This window comes from Saimiri boliviensis, chromosome 2 (genome assembly GCF_048565385.1).
Source record: "Saimiri boliviensis isolate mSaiBol1 chromosome 2, mSaiBol1.pri, whole genome shotgun sequence".
In the NCBI taxonomy this organism is placed as follows: Eukaryota; Metazoa; Chordata; class Mammalia; order Primates; family Cebidae; genus Saimiri; species Saimiri boliviensis.
In genome coordinates, this window is record NC_133450.1 from 90,127,432 (window position 1) to 90,145,177 (window position 17,746).

At 44.6% G+C, this 17,746-nt stretch overlaps 2 protein-coding genes across 5 annotated transcripts in view; one reads left to right on the forward strand and one right to left on the reverse strand.

Moving 5' to 3' along the window:
- Window positions 1-17,746, forward strand: part of LOC120360973 (uncharacterized) — a 123,768-nt gene that overhangs the window by 79,908 nt on the left and 26,114 nt on the right. The gene's annotated exons all lie outside the window — the stretch shown is intronic.
- The window catches only part of LOC104650532 (uncharacterized), a 487,983-nt gene that overhangs the window by 11,263 nt on the left and 458,974 nt on the right, over window positions 1-17,746 (reverse strand). Inside the window, exon 22 of one of the 2 annotated variants that reach the window (XM_074393866.1) lies at window positions 11,771-15,151. The exons of the other annotated variant lie outside the window; for it this stretch is intronic. The gene's annotated coding sequence lies outside the window, so the exon portion shown is untranslated. Of the gene's footprint in view, window positions 1-11,770; window positions 15,152-17,746 lie in introns of those variants that run through there. 2 annotated transcript variants of the gene reach the window in all.

Consider the following 17,746-nt stretch of genomic DNA (forward strand, 5'->3'; position numbering starts at 1 on the left):
GGACAGCCAGTGATTAAAACAGTTGAGGGCAGGTCACCGGGCTGTTTCAGGCTTCATTAGGAAATGGCTCTGAGAGGGTTACTTTAGAGCAAGGTAAAGGTCTCCCTGTCGGAGGGGCTCTGTGCCTGGCCAGCCCCTTACTTTAAATCCCAGCCTACTCTAGCCACCCAAGAATCGTCCTTAAGTGGCTCTGAAGTAGGAACTGCTACTTAATCTGCAGGGATCAGCACAAAATGAAAATCAGTAATTTTCAGAAATTAAGATTAAAGTGGGCTGGGTGCAGTGGCTCACGCCTGTAATCCCAACACTTTGGGAGGCTGAGGCAGGCGGATCACGAGTTCAGGAGTTCGAGACCAGCCTGGCCAACATGGTGAAACCCCACCTCTACTAAAAATACAAAACTTAGCTGGGCATGGTGGTGGGTGCCTGTAATCTCAGCTTCTAAGAAGGCTGAGGTAGGGGAATCGCTTGAACGCGGGAGGTGGAGGTTACAGTGAGCCATGATCACGCCATTGCACTCTAGCCTGGGTGACAGTGAAGAGTCTATGTCTCAAAAGAAAGAAAGAAAGAAAGAAAAAGATTAAAGCAGCAGAGCATTCAAGCAAGTGTTAGGGACCCTTTTGAGCACAGGGCCCTGGCTGTGTAGTTTGTACACTGGCCCAGGTCTGGAGACAGTGCAAGGCAGGCAGCTGGCCTGCACTATGTGGGTGAACTGAGTCACTCTGCCCTTTGTGAGGGTTGATGGGGATCTTTTTTAGGTCATTGGCCTAGGCAAGGTTGATGACATGAGTGGGGCTTACCCTGGTCTGGGCTGAATATGACACAGTGGGACAAGTTGAAGGGAGGGGGATTGGAGCGGGGTGCTCCAGGTAGCATCATCTGTGTACAACGGGAAGTCCCTGAGCTTGGACACATGATTTAATCATCTATCACAAGGTTCAGAACAAAACCCAGAAGACCAGGCAGTGATGCATTGAAACTGTCACTACCCAAGTTAGCGTTTTCCTGTATCATTAAAAAATGTTTTACAGATAAGAGATCTCGCTGTGTTGGCCAGGATGGTCTCGAACTCTTGGTCTCAAATGATCCTCCAGCCTTGGGCTCCCAAGGTGTTGGGATCATACTCATGAGGCACTGCCCCTGGCCTCTGACACTGTTTTAAAATTTTTGATATATCTGTGATTTTTGGATTATACCTGTTTTGTTACTTCCATTAGAGAAAATTGACCTGGCCAGGTGAGGTGGCTCACGCCTGTAATCCCAGTATTTTGGGAGGTTGAGGTAGGCAGATCACATGATGTTTCTCCTGTGAGAGTTTGAGTCCAGGCCGGGCGCGGTGGCTCAAACCTGTAATCCCAGCACTTTGGGAGGCCGAGGCGGGCGGATCACGAGGTCAAGAGATCGAGACCATCCTGGCCAACATGGTGAAACCCCATCTCTACTAAAAATACAAAAAAATTAGCTGGGCGTGGTGGTGTGCGCCTGTAGTCCCAGCTACTTGGGAGGCTGAGGCGGAAGAACTGCTTGAATCCAGTAGGCGGAAGTTGCAGTGAGCCGAGATTGTGCCACTGCACTCCAGCCTGGCGCCTGGCGAAAGAGTGAGACTGTCTTAAAAAAAAAAAAAAAAAGGCCGGGCGCGGTGGCTCAAGCCTGTAATCCCAGCACTTTGGGAGGCCGAGGCGGGTGGATCACGAGGTCAAGAGATCGAGACCATCCTGGTCAACATGGTGAAACCCCGTCTCTACTAAAAATACTAAAAATTAGCTGGGCATGGTGGCGTGTGCCTGTAATCCCAGCTACTCAGGAGGCTGAGGCAGGAGAATTGCCTGAACCCAGGAGGCGGAGGTTGCGGTGAGCCGAGATCGTGCCATTGCACTCCAGCCTGGGCAACAAGAGCGAAACTCCGTCTCAAAAAAAAAGAGAGTTTGAGTCCAGTTTGGACAACATGGTGAAACTCCGCCTGTACTAAAAACACACAAATTAGCCAGGCGTGGTGATGGGTGTCTGTAATCCCAGCTACTCAGGAGGCTGAAGCAGGAGAATCTCTTGAACCCATGAGATGGAGATTGCAGTGAGCTGAGATTGTGCCACTGCACCTCTGCCTGGACTACAGAACAAGACTCTGTCTCAAAAAACAAAACAAAACAAAACCTTCAAAAGCAGATTTTTGTCACTGCACTAAGCACTAACCATGGGCGTACAAGGACAAATGAAATGAGAGCGAAATAATTTATGCCTTGTTTTCTTTGCCTTTAACCTTCAGCCCCATGCATTCCTGCAGATGCTTTGCCCACAGGAAACCTTTGAAGACCTTAAAAGACAAACAAAGGCTTCTAATCTGGTTGGGTGGGAACAGATAAAAGTTCCTCTGGGTGGATGGATAGGGGAGGGAAGGACGAAGTCTGCAGAAACTGAAAGAGGACATTTTTGGGGGAGAGAGGAAGAAATATCTTGCTTAATTACAAAACCAAAATATAATTTTCAGTGCCTGCCTTCTCCTACCAGTCATTTAAGAAATTGACATGTAATTCACATACTACAAAATGCAGCAGTTTAAAGTGTACCATTCTCTGGTATTTGTTTGTTTTTGAGACGATGTCTCGCTCTGTCACCCTAGCTGGAGTATATGGCATAATCTCAGTTCACTGCAACCTGTGCCTGCCAGATTCAAGCCATTCTCCCACGGCAGGCTCTCGAGTAGCTGGGGTTAAAGACACCCGCCATTGTGCCTGGCTAATTTTTGTATTTTTAGTAGAGACAAGGGTTTGCCATGTTGGCCAGGCTGGTCTTGAACTCCTGACCTCAGGTTATCTGCCCACGTCAGGCTCCCAAAGTGCTGGGATTGCAGGCCTGAGCCACTGCACCAACCTCATATTCTCAGTTTTTAAATGTTCCCTCAAAGAAGGAGGAAGCCCACATATTACTTATCTGTTTATCTGATGGTAATAGAGCTTTCTTATAACTAATGTTTACATAGATAGCTTTTTTCATCCTGTTGTTTTCTTCTTGACTATGTTTTTGTATTTAAAGGGTGTCTCTTCTACACATTAGATAGATGGGTCATGTTTTTGTTTGTGTTTTTTAAAATTCAGTCTCACTCTCTCACTTTCATTTGGAGTGTTTCATTCACTTACAGTTCAATGGAATCTCTAACTTATGCCATTTGTGTTTTTTCTTTTCTTTTTTTTTCTTTTCTTTTTGAGGCAGTCTTGCTCTGTCGCCCAGGAGCGCAGTGACGTGATCTCGGCTCACTGCATTCTCTGCCTCCCAGATTCAGGCGATTCTCCTGCCTCAGCCTCCCAAGTAGCTGGGATTACAGGTGTGCGCCGCTGTGTCTTGCTAATTCTTTTTTTTTTTTTTTTTTGTATTTTTAGTAGTGAGCCAGCGTGCCTGGCCTATTTCTCTTCCGTGTTTTGTTCCTCCTTTCCTGCCTTCTTTTAGATAAATGGAGTGATTCTTCACGTATCCTTTCATCTCTAGTGGCTTTTTGGCTGTATCTTTTTGCTCTATGTTTTTAGCTATATATGCTTTCTTTAGCAATTGTTCTAACTTTTTTATAACACACACCCTAACTTTTCACAGTTCACCTGCAGTGCTTATGACACCAGTTGGGCAATAAGGTAGTGAAAAGGAATGAAGCAAAGACATGGGCCACATGTGGGTGAGCCTGACACTTGATGCCAAGTCCAAGCAGCCAGTCACCAAGGGTCACATACGGTATCATCCCATTTATATGAAATGTTCAGATGGGAAAATCCAGAGGGACAGGGAGCAGATTACTGGTTACCTAGTGCTGGGGGTGGGAGGAAGAATTGGGAGGGATGATGACCAAGGATAGCAGGGTTCCTTGTTGGGGAAATGAAAATGTTCTAAAATCGATTGTGGTGATGGATGCACCATTCTGTGAATATACAGAGAGCCACTGATGTTGACACTTTGTTTGGAGACAGTCTCACTCAGTTGCCCAAGCTGGAGTGCAGTGGCATGATCTTGACTCACTGCAACCTACACCTCCTGGGTTCAAGTGATTCTTCTGCCTCAGCCACCTGAGTAGCTGGGATTACAGGCGTGTGCCACCACACCTAATTCTTTTTGTTTTTTGAGATAGAGTCTGGCTCTGTCACCGAGGCTGGAGTGCAGTGACGTAATCTCAGCTCACTGCAACCTCCGCCTTCCACTTTCAAGCTATTCTCCTGCCTCAGCCTCCTATGTAGCTGGGATTACGGGCACCCGCCCCACATTGGGCTACTTTTTTGTATTTTTAGAAGAGACGAGGTTTCATCATGTTGGCCAAGTTTGGTCTTGAACTCCTGACTTCAGGTGATCTACCCACCTTGGCATCCCAAAATGCTGGGATTACAGGTCTGAGCCACAGCATCAGACTCCATAAGATAAATTTATATTTACCTTTTAAGAAACTGCCAAACTGTCTTTTGGAGTGGCCATGCTGTTTTATGTTCCCCCAGCATGTGAAGGCTCCATTTCCACACACCCCTACTTGATATTGATAGTAACATCTTTTAGTTTGTTTTTTGAGATGGAGTTCACTCTGTCACCCAGGCTGTAGTGCAGTGGCACAGTCTCTGCTCACTGCAATCTCTGCCTACTAGATGAAGCAATTCTCCTGCCTCAGCCTCTTGAGTAGCTGGAACTCCAGTTGCAGGTCACCATGCTCAGCTAATTTTTTTGTATTTTTAGTAGAAACAGGGTTTCACTATGCTGCTCAGGCTGGTCTCAAACTCCTGACCTTGTGATCCGCCCACCTCAGCCTTTCAAAGTTCTGGGATTACAGGTGTGAGCCACCACATCTGACCACGACATCTTTTTAATGTTGAATCTTTCTCGATAACATATGCAGCATGGCTTTCTTTGCATTCAAAGTGTTTCATTGAAAGATTTCTTCATATGGATGGTGTGTGCATATTTTTGCATATTTATGTCTGGGAGTTTTGTTTTTTTGGGGTGTGCTGTTGCAAATGGGATGTTTTCTCTTTTCTAACTGCTTATTTGTACATAGGAAGACTGTCTGAGGCCAGGTGTGGTGGCTCAGGCGTCATCCTAGCACTTTGGGAGACTGAGGCAGAAGGATTGCTTGAGCCCAGGAGTTTGAGACCAGCCTGGGCAGCATAAGACGACCCCGTCTCTATCTATCTATCTATCTATCTATCTATCTATCTATCTATCTATCTATCTATCTATCTATCTATTTATTTATTTGAGACAGGGTCTTGCTCTGTCGCCCAGGCTGGAGTGCAGTAGTACAGTTCCAGCTCACTGCAACCTCCACCTCCCAGGTTCAAGCAACTGTCATGCCTCAGCCTCCCGAGTACCTGGTATGACAGGTGTTTCACCACACCTGGCTAATTTTTGCATTATTAGTAGTCAGGGTTTTGCCATGTTGGTCAGGCTAGTATCAAACTCCTGTCCTCAAACAATCCACCTGCCTTGGTCACCCAAAGTGCTGGGATTACAGGCATGAGCTGTGCCCGGCTCCATCTCTATAGTTTAAAAATTAAGAAAAAGGAAGACGGTTTAGTATGTTTCTTTGTACCTAACTCGTTAGCAAAATCTGTCTGCCTAATTTTTCAGAGTAAATGTAACTATTTCACCTTCCGCTTTTTTCTTTAATGTCTTACTTTCCTCGCCTAGTTGCGTCAGCTCGGGCCTCCAAAATAATAGTGGTAACAGAGGGCATTCTTTTGTTCCAAAGGTTGATGGAAGCTTCTATCGCTTCCATGCCTTACAAATGATGCTGGGCTTTGGCTTGATGGGTGTGTGTCTGGGTTTAATTTCCTTTATTGTGTGTAATTTAAGGAAGTATCCCTCTTTCTAATTTGATAAGTTTCTTTAAATTTTGTAGTAAATTTTGTCAAATGCCTTTTCAACATCTGTGATGATTATGATTTTCAACATATTAATATAAATAAAATGAAAAGTTCTAATTTTGAGCCATCCTTTTTTCACACTGTAGAAGTCTCTCTTGGTTTAGGTAAGTTTTTTTTTTTTTTTTTTTTTTTAAATTAAGATGGGGTTTCAGCATGTTGGCCAGGCTGGTCTTGAACTCCCGACCTCAGGTGATCCGCCCGCCTTGGCCTCCAAAGTGCCTGGATTACAGGCATGAGCCACCACGCCCAGCTGAGTAAGTTTTTTTTTAAAGCCCCAGTGGGGTTTATTGGCTAATATTTTATTTTGGATTTTCATACATTGATTTTTCTGTAAATGTCTTTTTTTTTTTTGGAGATAGGGCCTTGCTCTGATGCCCAGGCTGGTGTGCAGTGATGTGATCACAGTGTATTGTAATTTTAAACTCCTGGGCTCAAGTGATCCTCCTGCCTCAGCCTCCTGGGTAGCTGACACTACAGGCATGTGCCACCATGCCCGGCTAATTTTTAAATTTTTCATAGAGACAGAGCCTTGCTATGTTGTCTAGGCTGCAGTTCGGTATACATTGTAGATGTGAGTATTTATTGGTCTTTCTGCTGGAATCATTCCCTGTCCCATCTGTTTGTCTTTAAATTCTGGGCATGCACACACACTCCACCTGCACATCTTAACTGCAAAATATTGATGTTGTCCAACCTGCCTTGTGAAGGGAGAACTGTATTTCCCTCTTTGTATCTCTGCTGGTGTTCAGTCCACTGCTGTGTTTTTGGTAAATACTTGACCCACAAGGGAAGGCTTCTGCATTTCCTTTGTGGACCCGACATCATGGATCCATTAAGCATATTGGGAAACAGCAGGTCAGGTGGCTGCACACTCTAGTTGCCTCTGACTCTGAATTGCTCAGGGCCCCCTGCATGCCAGTGATTTGCTTTTCTTTGTGAGTTGTCTCTTCACTCATAGTCCTAGGCTGAGTTCCCCAAAACAGTGGCTAGCACAGTACCTGTAACAGTTGTGGGTGCATATCTGATCTTGCATAACCTGATTTACAGGGTATTTTGAACAGGAGCTACCTGTTATGGCTTGGGATATGGCTAAAGTTTAGTTGGCTTCCTTTCATAAAGTAACTGGTAGAATATGTGGCATAAGGCTATTATTGCAAAAGCAGAAGTGGTGGGGGGTGATTGAGCGTGGGCAGCATTGGGAGGCAGACAGGCCCTCATCAGCACCGTCCTGGCCATTTGTAGGTTATATGACCTTGGGGGAATCCCCTCAACTCTCTGAGCCTTTGTTTCTTCCCTCGTTAAGGAGATCATCCATTCTTCATTGGACTACTGTAAGGCTTAAGATCAAACATCTTTCAAGATACTCTGAGCAGTGCCGGGGCTCGGGCGGGGTCTTTAGGCTGTAACCATAGCAAACACTCAGATCCCAGCCACTCTCCCTTCTCTTCCCTCCAGCATGGGAATGTGGAGGACCAACCTTCTCATTCCCATTTACCCTGGAGTTCTTTCTTCTGAACTTCATCTAGCACCTGCTGTGCACCAGGGATTCATGGGTGGGGAAGTCGGGGACAGCCAAGTCTGGTGTCTGGCCTTCAGCTTGCCTCAGTCCCCGTGGCTGACACCTGGCCCTTTGCTCTGGAATCTGGACCCTACAATCTCCTACTAAAGTCTCAGCCCAAAGAGGGCTCAAGGGCACCCTCTATCGGTGAGAAGATTCCATAGCTGCCCACGTCTCCCCATCTCCTGAGTGGATGATCAGCCCCAATCCAGAGACGTATTCTTGGATTCTGCTAGCTTTATTTTTCAGTTGAAAACTCAAAAGGAAAAGGTTATGTTCCAAAAGAAATTTAAAAAACTTTGAATGCTCTAGCCTGAGGGCCCTAATTCTCAGGTGCCCCTACCAAAACGGAGGCCCTCCAAAGCATTCAGTCCCAGTGTGTCTATCCCAAAGAGAGCAGCTCTCTGCCTGGGCTTCTGAAGAGCTATCAGTTCTCCTCATAGAACTTCCTGCCTCAGGAGATCCCGGGATCAGGCAGGGAATGCTAGGACCAGCCAGCTGAGAACCTGGCTTCCTGTCCCCCTCCACACAGTCAGCGTTTTGAAGCGGTGGCTTCCCACATGGCTGTTGAATAAATGAATAAATACCTTGGGCATGATCAGGAGCCGGGTAGAGCTCTCTCTGCAGGGCTGGGACTCACTGGCCGTGCTGTCTCTTCGTTTAAAGTGGAGATGTGGAGGAAGGAGGGGAATTACCCAGACCAGTGGGGGAGTTTCACGTCCTCAGAAGTATTTTGAGCGCAATGGCAAATAGCTCTTCTGAGCTATTTGCAGCACATGCCGTTCTGAGTTGCCCGGCATTCCATGCTGGTTATTCTGTCCCAGCCAAGAATCTTGCCCTTATCAAGCAGCTGGAATTAGAGTAGAAGGTGAAGGAGTTTGAAGTCTTTGGCAGCCTAGTGCTGGCTTAGACAAAATCTCAAACTATAAAGAACAGAGAAGAGAGAAGAGAAGTAAGGCCAGGCTATGGGTCCCAGAGGAGAGGGGCCCCTGCTATTTCCTGAAATAAATTATGCCGGGGCCCCTATTACAGCCCCTGGTCCTCCTTATTAAAAGGACAACTCTCCATCGACTCCCACCTATCTCCCTCTCCCCTTTCTGTAAGAGCAGCAGGGACGGGTTGATGAGTCCCTACACCTGCCAGGCCTTTGCAGGCAGTGGTGTTAGGCCCAGCCTGCTGAGTTCTTAGGAACCTGAATAAGTGTCTATGGAGCACTCACTCCATGTCAGGCTCTGCCACCAGCAGCCTGGAGAAAGAAGACCAAGACATACTTCCCAGCCCAGGGGAGGGTAGAGTCTTAGCACATGATGCATTGAGAGCTCTGGATGCATCCAACCCAAAGTGCAGGCTAAAGGGAACTCTCACTGTGTGGGTGGGATCTTCAGTACAGTTTGCAGTACTGTGATGGTCAACGGCACAGACTGGACACTTAGAGCCACCAGGGTAAGGGAGTGCTCTTCTATCCCTCATCTGCTAGGAGAATTGTTTAAAAGATGAGATTTATTTAATTTTTTTGAGATGGAGTCTCACCCTGTCACCCAGGCTGGAGTGCAGTGCCTCACTGCAGCCTCTGCTTCCCGGGATCAAGCAGTTCTGCCTCGGCCTCCTGAGCAGCTGAGATTACAGATGCCTGCTACCACACCCAGCTAATTTTTGTATTTTTAATAGAGATGGGTATGGCCAGGCTGGTCTCCAACTCTTGACCTCAAGTGATCGGTCTACCTCGGCCTCCTAAAGTGCTGGGATTACAGGCGTGAGCCACTGCACCCTGCTATTTAGTTTTTTGAGATCGAGTCTCACCCTGTTGCCCAGGTTGGAGTGCAGTGGTGCAATATCAGCTCACTGGAACCTCTGCCTGCTGGGTTTAAGTGATTCCCCTGCCTCAGCCTCCTGAGTAGCTGGGACTACAGGCATGAGCCACCACGCCTGGCCAGGAAGTGCCCTTCTGTCCCTCATTTGCTAAGAGCACTGTCTAAAAGATGGACTTTAGGTGGCCTTTTCTGCCATCTCTTTCTACTACAGTCTGGTTCTTTTTCAGTATGTAATTTTCAGTAATTAGTAAATTAGCTAATCGGCTAAATTAATTACTGAACTACAAATTTAGTGATTAGTAATTTTAATAATTTCTAGTTCCCTTCTGAAATCTATAATCTCTGTCTAATAAGCCTATTATCTGAGTCCTGTAGGTCTGTGACTATTATTGTCCGTCTTTGCTAGTTTTTACACTTAGAATTGTACCTCCCTAAGATTTTTTTATAACTACGGTGTTCATAATGGTATCATCACGCCCACCATGGAGGTGCTCAGTAAATATACACTTCCAGTGTCAAAAATGTTCAATGTGGTAAAACACAAAAAATTTGCCATAACCATTTTATTTATTTATTTATTTATTTATTTATTTATTGAGACAGAGTTTCGCTCTTGTTACCCAGGCTGGAGTGCAATGGGGCAATCTCGGCTCACCACAACCTCCGCCTCCTGGGTTCAGGCAATTCTCGTGCCTCAGCCTCCTGAGTAGCTGGGATTACAGGCATGTGCCACCATGCCCAGCTAATTTTTTTTGTATTTTTAGTAGAGACGGGGTTTTACCATGTTGTCCAGGATGGTCTCGATCTCTTGACCTCGTGATCCACCCGCCTTGGCCTCCCAAAGTGCTGGGATTACAGGCTTGAGCCACCATGCCCGGCCCTGCCATAACCATTTTAAAGTACATACTTCAGTGTAAGTACATTCATATTTTTGTGCAGCCAAACTCTAGAGAACTCACTAAATTTTGCCAAACTGAAACTATCCCCATTAAATAAGCCATTACTGTCTCTCCCAGCTCCTGGCCACCACCACTCTACTTTCTGTCTCTGTGAATCTGATTACTCTAGGTCCTTCACATAAGTGGAATCATAAAGTATTTCTCTTTTTGTGACTGGCTTATTTCACTTTGCATAAAACATCCTCAAGGTTCATCTATGTGCTAGCATGTGTCGGAATTTCCTTCCTTTTTAAGGCTGAATAATGTTTGACTGTATGGAGAGACCACATTTGTTTGTTGATCTGTTGGTGGGCACTTGGGTTGCTGCTATCTTTTTGGCTGCTATGAATAATGAGACCAGCTCAGTCATGGAGACGCCCAACCCACGCGGTGCTGAAGGAATTAAGAAACAGAGATAGAGAGCCAAAGGTGGGTTCCGAGGGGAGTACCAGGGGTCTCACAGCATTTCCAGCTGAGAGTCCAGAGCAAACTCTGACCTATGTATGTATGTATGTATGTATTTATTTATTTATTTATTTTGAGACGGAGTTTTGCTCTTGTTACCCAGGCTGGAGTGCAATGGTGCGATCTCGGCTCACCACAACCTCCGCCTCCTGGGTTCAGGCAATTCTCCAGCCTCAGCCTCCTGAGTAGCTGAGATTACAGGCACGTGCCACTATGCCCAGCTAATTTTTTGTATTTTTAGTAGGACGGGGTTTCACTGTGTTGACCACGATGGTCTTGATCTCTTGATCTCGTGATGCACCCACCTTAGCCTCCCAAAGTGCTAGGATTACAGGCGTGAGCCACTGCGCCTGGCTGTATTTATTCTTGACTTTACAGTGACAAGTTTTACAAGCGGATGCTCTGTGTTCTTTCATTGGTTAAAGGTAAACTAACCAGGCAGCTAGTGTGTGTTTACTCTTGGTTAAAGACAAACTAGAAAGCACTCTTTACAAGGGAACAAAGGAAAGGTTCACATGTCCTGTGTTCAAAGAACTAATTCATCTGGCGTGAGACATACTTATATTGGTTACTGTTTTATAGTGCTTTGAGCAGTTTTCTGCTTTGGGGGCAGTTTTCTGCTTTGGGGGGCTGACTAGGTTTCCCTTGCCACCACTCTCAATAGGATTTCTCAGCAAACAATATGATTTTTCACACACGTCAGAATTTGCTCTCAACAACGCTGCTATGAACATCGGTGTATAAATGTGTGAGGCCCTTTGAATTGTAGGGAGTACACATCCAGAAGTGGAAATGCTGGGTTATATGGTAATTCTTTGTTTTGAGACAGTCTCTCGCTCTGTCACCCAGGCTGGAATGCAGTGGTGCAATCTTGGCTGACTACAACCTCTGCCTCCTGGGTTCAAGCAATTCTTATCCCTCAGCCTCCTGAGTAGCTAGAATTACAGGCCTGCACCACCATGCCTGGCTAATTTTTGCATTTTTAGTAGAGATAGGGTTTCACCATGTTGGCCTGGCTGGTATTGAACTCCTGGACTTAAGTGATTTGCCTGCCCCGGCCTCGCAAAGTTCTGGGATTACAAGTGTGAGCCACTGCACCTGGCCTATTTTTACCTTTTTGATGAATTGCCATACTGTTTTCCACAGCTGCAGCTCCATTTTAAGCTTCCAGTAAGAGTACACAAGGGTTCCAACTGCTCAGCATCCTCGCTAACACTTGTTATTTTCTGTATTGATTACAGCCATCCTAATGAGTCTGAGGTGGCCTGTCCATGTAGGTTTTCTTCTTCTTTTTCTTTTCTTTCTTTCTTTTTTTTTTTTTAGGCGGAGTTTCGCCAGGCTGGAGTGCAATGGCACGATCTCGGCTCACCGCAACCTCTGCCTCCTGTGTTCAGGCAATTCTCCTGCCTCAGCCTCCTGAGTAGCTGGGATTACAGGCACGCGCCACCATGCCCAGCTAATTTTTTTTGTATTTTTAGTAGAGACGGGGTTTCACCATGTTGACCAGGATAGTCTCGATCTCTTGACCTTGTGATCCACCCGCCTCAGCCTCCCAAAGTGCTGGGATTACAGGCTTGAGCCACCGTGCCCGGCCTTTTTCTTTTTTTGAGATGGAGTCTCACTCTGTCACCCAGGCTAGAGTGCAGTGGTGCAATCTTGGCTCACCGCACCCTCCACCTCCCAGGTTCAAGCAATTGTCCTGCCTCAGCCTTCTCTGCATCTGGGACTTCAGGTATGTGCCACTACATTCCAGCCAATTTTTCTGTTTTTAGTAGAGATATGGTGTTACCATATCAGCCAGGCTGGTCTAAAACTCCTGACCTCAAGTGATCCACCCACCTCGGCCTTTCAGAGTACTGGGATTACAGGCGTGAGCCAGCATGCCCAGCCTCTCCCCGTGGTTTTGGTTTGTTTCCCTAATAATTAGTGATGGTGAGCATCTTCTTATGTGCTGATTGGCCATTTGCATCTCTTATTTGGAGGACTGTCTGTTCACATCCTTTGCACATTTCTGAACTGCGTTAGTTGGGTTTTTGTTGTTGCATTGTGAGAGTGCTTTATGTATTCTAGATGGAACTCTGTCACATGTAATTTGCACCTCTGTCCTGTCAGTCCGCAGGTTGCCTTTTCACTCTGTTAATAGTATCCTTTGATGCAATCCAATTTGTCTACTTTTCCTTTTGTTGTTTGGGCCTTTGGTGTCATATCCAAGAAATGACTGCCAAAGGAAGCTCTCCTTCTATGTTTTAAGAGTTGTCGGCTTGGAATGGTGGCTCATGCCTATAATCCCAGCACATTGGGAGGCGGAAGTGGGTGAATCACAAGGTCAGGAGTTCAAGACCAGCCTGACCAAGATGCCCTGTCTCTACTAAAAATACAAAAATCAGGTAGGCGTGATGGTGGTTGCCTGTAATCCCAGCTACTTGGCAGGCTGAGGCAGAGAGTTGCTTGAACCTGGGAGCCAGAGGTTGCAGTGAGCCGAGATCATGCCACTGCACTCCAGCCTAGACGACAGAGACTCCATCTCAAAAAAAACAAGAGTTGTATAGTTTTAGATCTTACACTTGGGTCTTTGATTCATTATTGAGGTTTTTTTTGTTTGTTTGTTTTTTAAACATGATATAAGGTAAAGCTTTAACTTAATTCTTTTGCCTGTGGATATCTAGTTTTCCCATACCATTTGTTGAAAGACTGTCCCATCCCTGATTGAAAAGTCTTGGCATCCTTATTGAACTCATTTGACCGTATGTGTAAGAGTTTCCTTCTGCACTGTGTATTGCATTCCACTGGTCTCTCTGTACGTCTTTACTGCTATACCACACTTTTGACCACCGTAGCATTTAATAATACATTTTGAAATTTGGAAGTAAAATCCTTCCAACTTTCTTTTTCAAGATTGCTTTGGCCATTTGGAATCCCTTGAAATTGCATATAAACTTTATGCAGTTTATAAGGGTGGATTTTTATATAATTGAAGAAAATATGTCACTGGGATTTTGAGAGCAATTACACTAAACCTGTAGATCACTTTGTGTCCTACTGACATCTTAATGAAACAGAGCCTTATAATCTATAAATACAAGATTTTTTATATTTTACATTTGTTACACAACCAGTCTCTGGAACTTTAAATTCTGCCAGTCTTTGCCTCCTGGTTAAGTTTATTCCTATTTTATTCTTTTTGATGCTATTGTAAACTGACTTTTTTTTTTTTTTTTTTTTAAGATGGTGTCTCACTATATTGCCAGGCTGGAGTACACTGGTTATTCACAGGCATAATCATTATAAAAACTGACAGCATTGACCTCCCAGGCTCAAGCAGTTTTTCTGCCTCATCCTCCCAAGTAGCTGGGACTATAGGCATCCACAACCAAGCCGGGAGGAACTGTTTTCTTAATTTCCTTCTTGGATCATTGACTGTTAGTGTGTAGAAATGCAACTGACTTTTGTATGCTGATTTCATAATCCTGAAACTTGGACAGATTATTAGTTCTAACAGTTTATTTTGTGCAGTCTTCAGGATTTTCTACAAAGATGATCATGTCATTTGTGAATAGAGAAAATTTTACTTCTTCCTTTCCAATATGGATGCCTTTTCGTTTTCCTTTCTTTCTTAATAGCTCTGGCTAGGATATCCAGTATTGTGAAAGCAGGCACCATTAGTTTTATTCCTCTTCTTGGAAAACTTTGTCTCTCATCATTGAGAATGATATTAGCTGGAGGTTGTTCATCTGACCTTTATTATGTTGAGGTTGTTTCAATTTCTACATACATGTTTCAGTATGTTTTTAATCATGAAAGGATATTAAACTTTATTAAATGCTTTTGCTGTGCTAATTGAAACAAATTGTCATGTGCTTTCTTTCCTTCATTCTGTTAACATGGTATCTTTCATTAATGTGTTTCTGGTAACCATCTTTGCATTCCAGGCATAACTCTCACTTGATCATGTTGTATAATTCATCTAGGACACTGTTGAATTCTCCTTATTAGTATTTTCTTGAGCACTTTTGCATCTGTATTGATCCAGGATAGTGGTGTATTTTCTTATGCTCCTTTGTCTGCCTTTGGTATCAGTAATGCTGGCCTCACAGAATGAGTTTGGAGGTATTCTTGGGATTTTTGAAGATGAGCAGGATTGGTATTGGTTCTGTAAATGTTTGGTGCAAGTCACCCTTGAAGCCATCTGTTCTTGTAATTTTCTTTCTTGTCAAGTTTTTGGTCACTGACTCAATCTCCTTGGTAGTTATAAGTCAGTTTTTCCATCTTCTATTTCATTTATTTCTGTTGTAACCTTTATTATTGCCTTCCTTCTCCTAGCTTTGGGTTTAGGCTGTTCTTCATTTTCTGATAATTTAAGGTACAAAGTTAGGACTGTGGTTTGAGAGCTTTTTCCTTTTTCTTTTATTTGACAGAGGGTCTTGCCACTTGCTGAGTTAGTCTCAAATTCCTGGGCTCAAGCAATCTCCTGGGCTCAGCCTTCCTTCCAAGTAGCTGGAATTATAGAACAGTGTCAGTATACCTGGCTGCTGCTGCTTTGTGTGTGTGTGTGGTGGGGGCAGGGGTTGGGGGAAATGGAGTCTAGCTGTCTCGCCTAGGCTGGAGTGCTATGTTGCAGTCTCAGCCCACTGTAACCTTCTCTTCATAGGTCCAAGTGATTCTGCTGCCTCAGCCTCCCAAGTAGCTGGGACTACAGGTGCTTGCCACCACACCTGGCTGATTTTTATGTTTCTAGTAGAAATGGGGTTTTGTCATGTCAACCAGGCTGGTCTTGAACTCCTGACCTGAGGTTATCTGCCTTCCTCATCCTTCCAAAGTGCTGGGATTGCAGGTGTGAGCCACCGCCCTTGGCCAGCTTTCTTTAATGTAAGCATGTACAGCTATAAATTTCCCTCATAGCACTGCTTTTGTTGCATCCCATAAGATTTGATATGTTTTGTCTCAAAATACTTTCTAATTGTCCTTATTATTTTTCTTTGATTGATAGTTTTGTAGTATGTTGTTTAGTTCCCATAGATTTGTGAATATTCCGGTTTTCCTTCTGCTATTATGATTTCAGTCATTTAAAATGTATTATATCTTGCTTTGAGGCCTAATATATGATCTTTTCCAGAGAACATTCCACATGTACTTTGAAGAATGTTCATTCTGCTGCTGGGTGTACTCATCTGTGTATGTCTGGTAGGTCCAATTAGTCTATAGTATTGTTCAAGCCCTCCGTTTCCTTCTTGATCTTCTCTCTGGGTGTTGTATCCATTATTGAAAGTGAGTTATTGGGCCAGGCACAGTGACTCATGCCTTTAATCCCAGCACTTTGGGAGGCCAAGGGAGGTGGATCACTTGAGGTCAGGAGTTTGAGACCAGCCTTGCCAACATGGTGAAACCCTGTCTTTACTAAAAATAGCCAGGCGTAGTGGCATACACCTGTAATCCCAGCTACTCTGAGGCTGAGGCACAGGAATCACTTGAATCCAGGAGGTTGCAGTGACCTGTCTCACGCTACTGCACTCCAGCCTGGGCAATAGAGTCAGATTCTGTCTCAAAAAAAAGTGACATGTTAAAGTCGCCTACGTTTCCGTAGAACTGTTTCTCCTTTCATTCTGTTGGTGTTTGCTTCATGTATTTAGGAGCTCTGAGGTGTGCTGCATGCACATTTATAACTTACATCTTTTTGGTGGATTGACTGTTATTATCTCTTAAAACAGCTTTTGACCTTAAGTCTATTTAGTCTAGCTCCTCCTCCTTTTTTTTTGGTTATCATTTGCATGGAATATCCTTTTTCATTCTTTTACTTTCAACCAATGTATAAGTCTCTTACAGTCTTTTGATTGTAGAATTCATTTGCATTTTTTAAAGACTATCATCTGACGAAGCTCACTTCCCTGTTGGGTGACTGTACCATGAGGCCCACAGCCAAGGGCTCAGTGAGCAGTTGCTCTGGGAGGACTCCAGCACACCATTTACGGGGCCTCCCGGTGCCACTCTGTGGATTGTTTTCTGCATGGCTTATTGGTTTGTTTTCTCTCTCATTTTCTTCCTTCTGCCTTCCTTTGTGTTAATTGATTTTTTGGTGGGACACACTTAGAATCCCTTCTTATTTCCTTTTGTGTATATTCTATAGATATTTTCTTTGTAATTACCATGAGAATTACATAGTACATCCTGAAGTTACAGCAATCGATTTTAAACTAGTAAGTTCGATCACATACAAATAATCTACTCCTTGACAGCTCTACCCCGTCCTATGTTGTTGTTACAAAGTATATCTGTATTTTGGAGAGAGGGTCTCACTCTGTCACCCAGGCTGGAGTGCAGTGGCACTGTCATAGCTCACTGTAACATCCAGCCCCTGGACTCAAGCAATCCTCCATAGCTGAGACTACAGGTGCATGTCACCATGCCTAATTTGTTTTTTTCATAAATTATATATTTAACACAGACTTATGGTTACACATCTCTTTTAAATCCAATAAAATAATTAAAATCAGAGATAGGAATCAAAATTCCAATAATACAGGTCTTTTTATGTGGCTTCAAATGTCCACCTAGCATCCTTTTATTTTAACTTGAAGGACTCCCTTTAGCATTTCTTGCAGGGTAGGTCCCAGTGTAATGAACTCTCTGAGCTTTTGTTTATCTGAGAATGTCTTTTTTTTTTTTTTTGAGACGGAGTCTCACTCTTGTTACCCAGGCTGGAATGCAATGGCACGATCTTGGCTCACCGCAACCTCCGCCTCCTGGGTTCAAGCAATTCTCCTGCCTCAGCCTCCTGAGTAGCTGGGATTACAGGCACGCACCACCATGCCCAGCTAATTTTTAGTATTTTTAGTAGAGACGGGGTTTCACCATGTTGACCAGGATGGTCTCGATCTCTTGACCTCGTGATCCACCCACCTCGGCCTCCCAAAGTGCTGGGATTACAGGCTTGAGCCACCGTGCCCGGCCTAGAATGTCTTAATTTCTCTGGTCAGGTGTGAGGTGGGAGGATCACATGAGGTCAGGGGTTCGAGACCAGCCTGGCTAACATAGTGAAACCCCGTCTCCACTAAAAATACAAAAACGTGGTGGCAGATTCCTGTAATCCCGAAT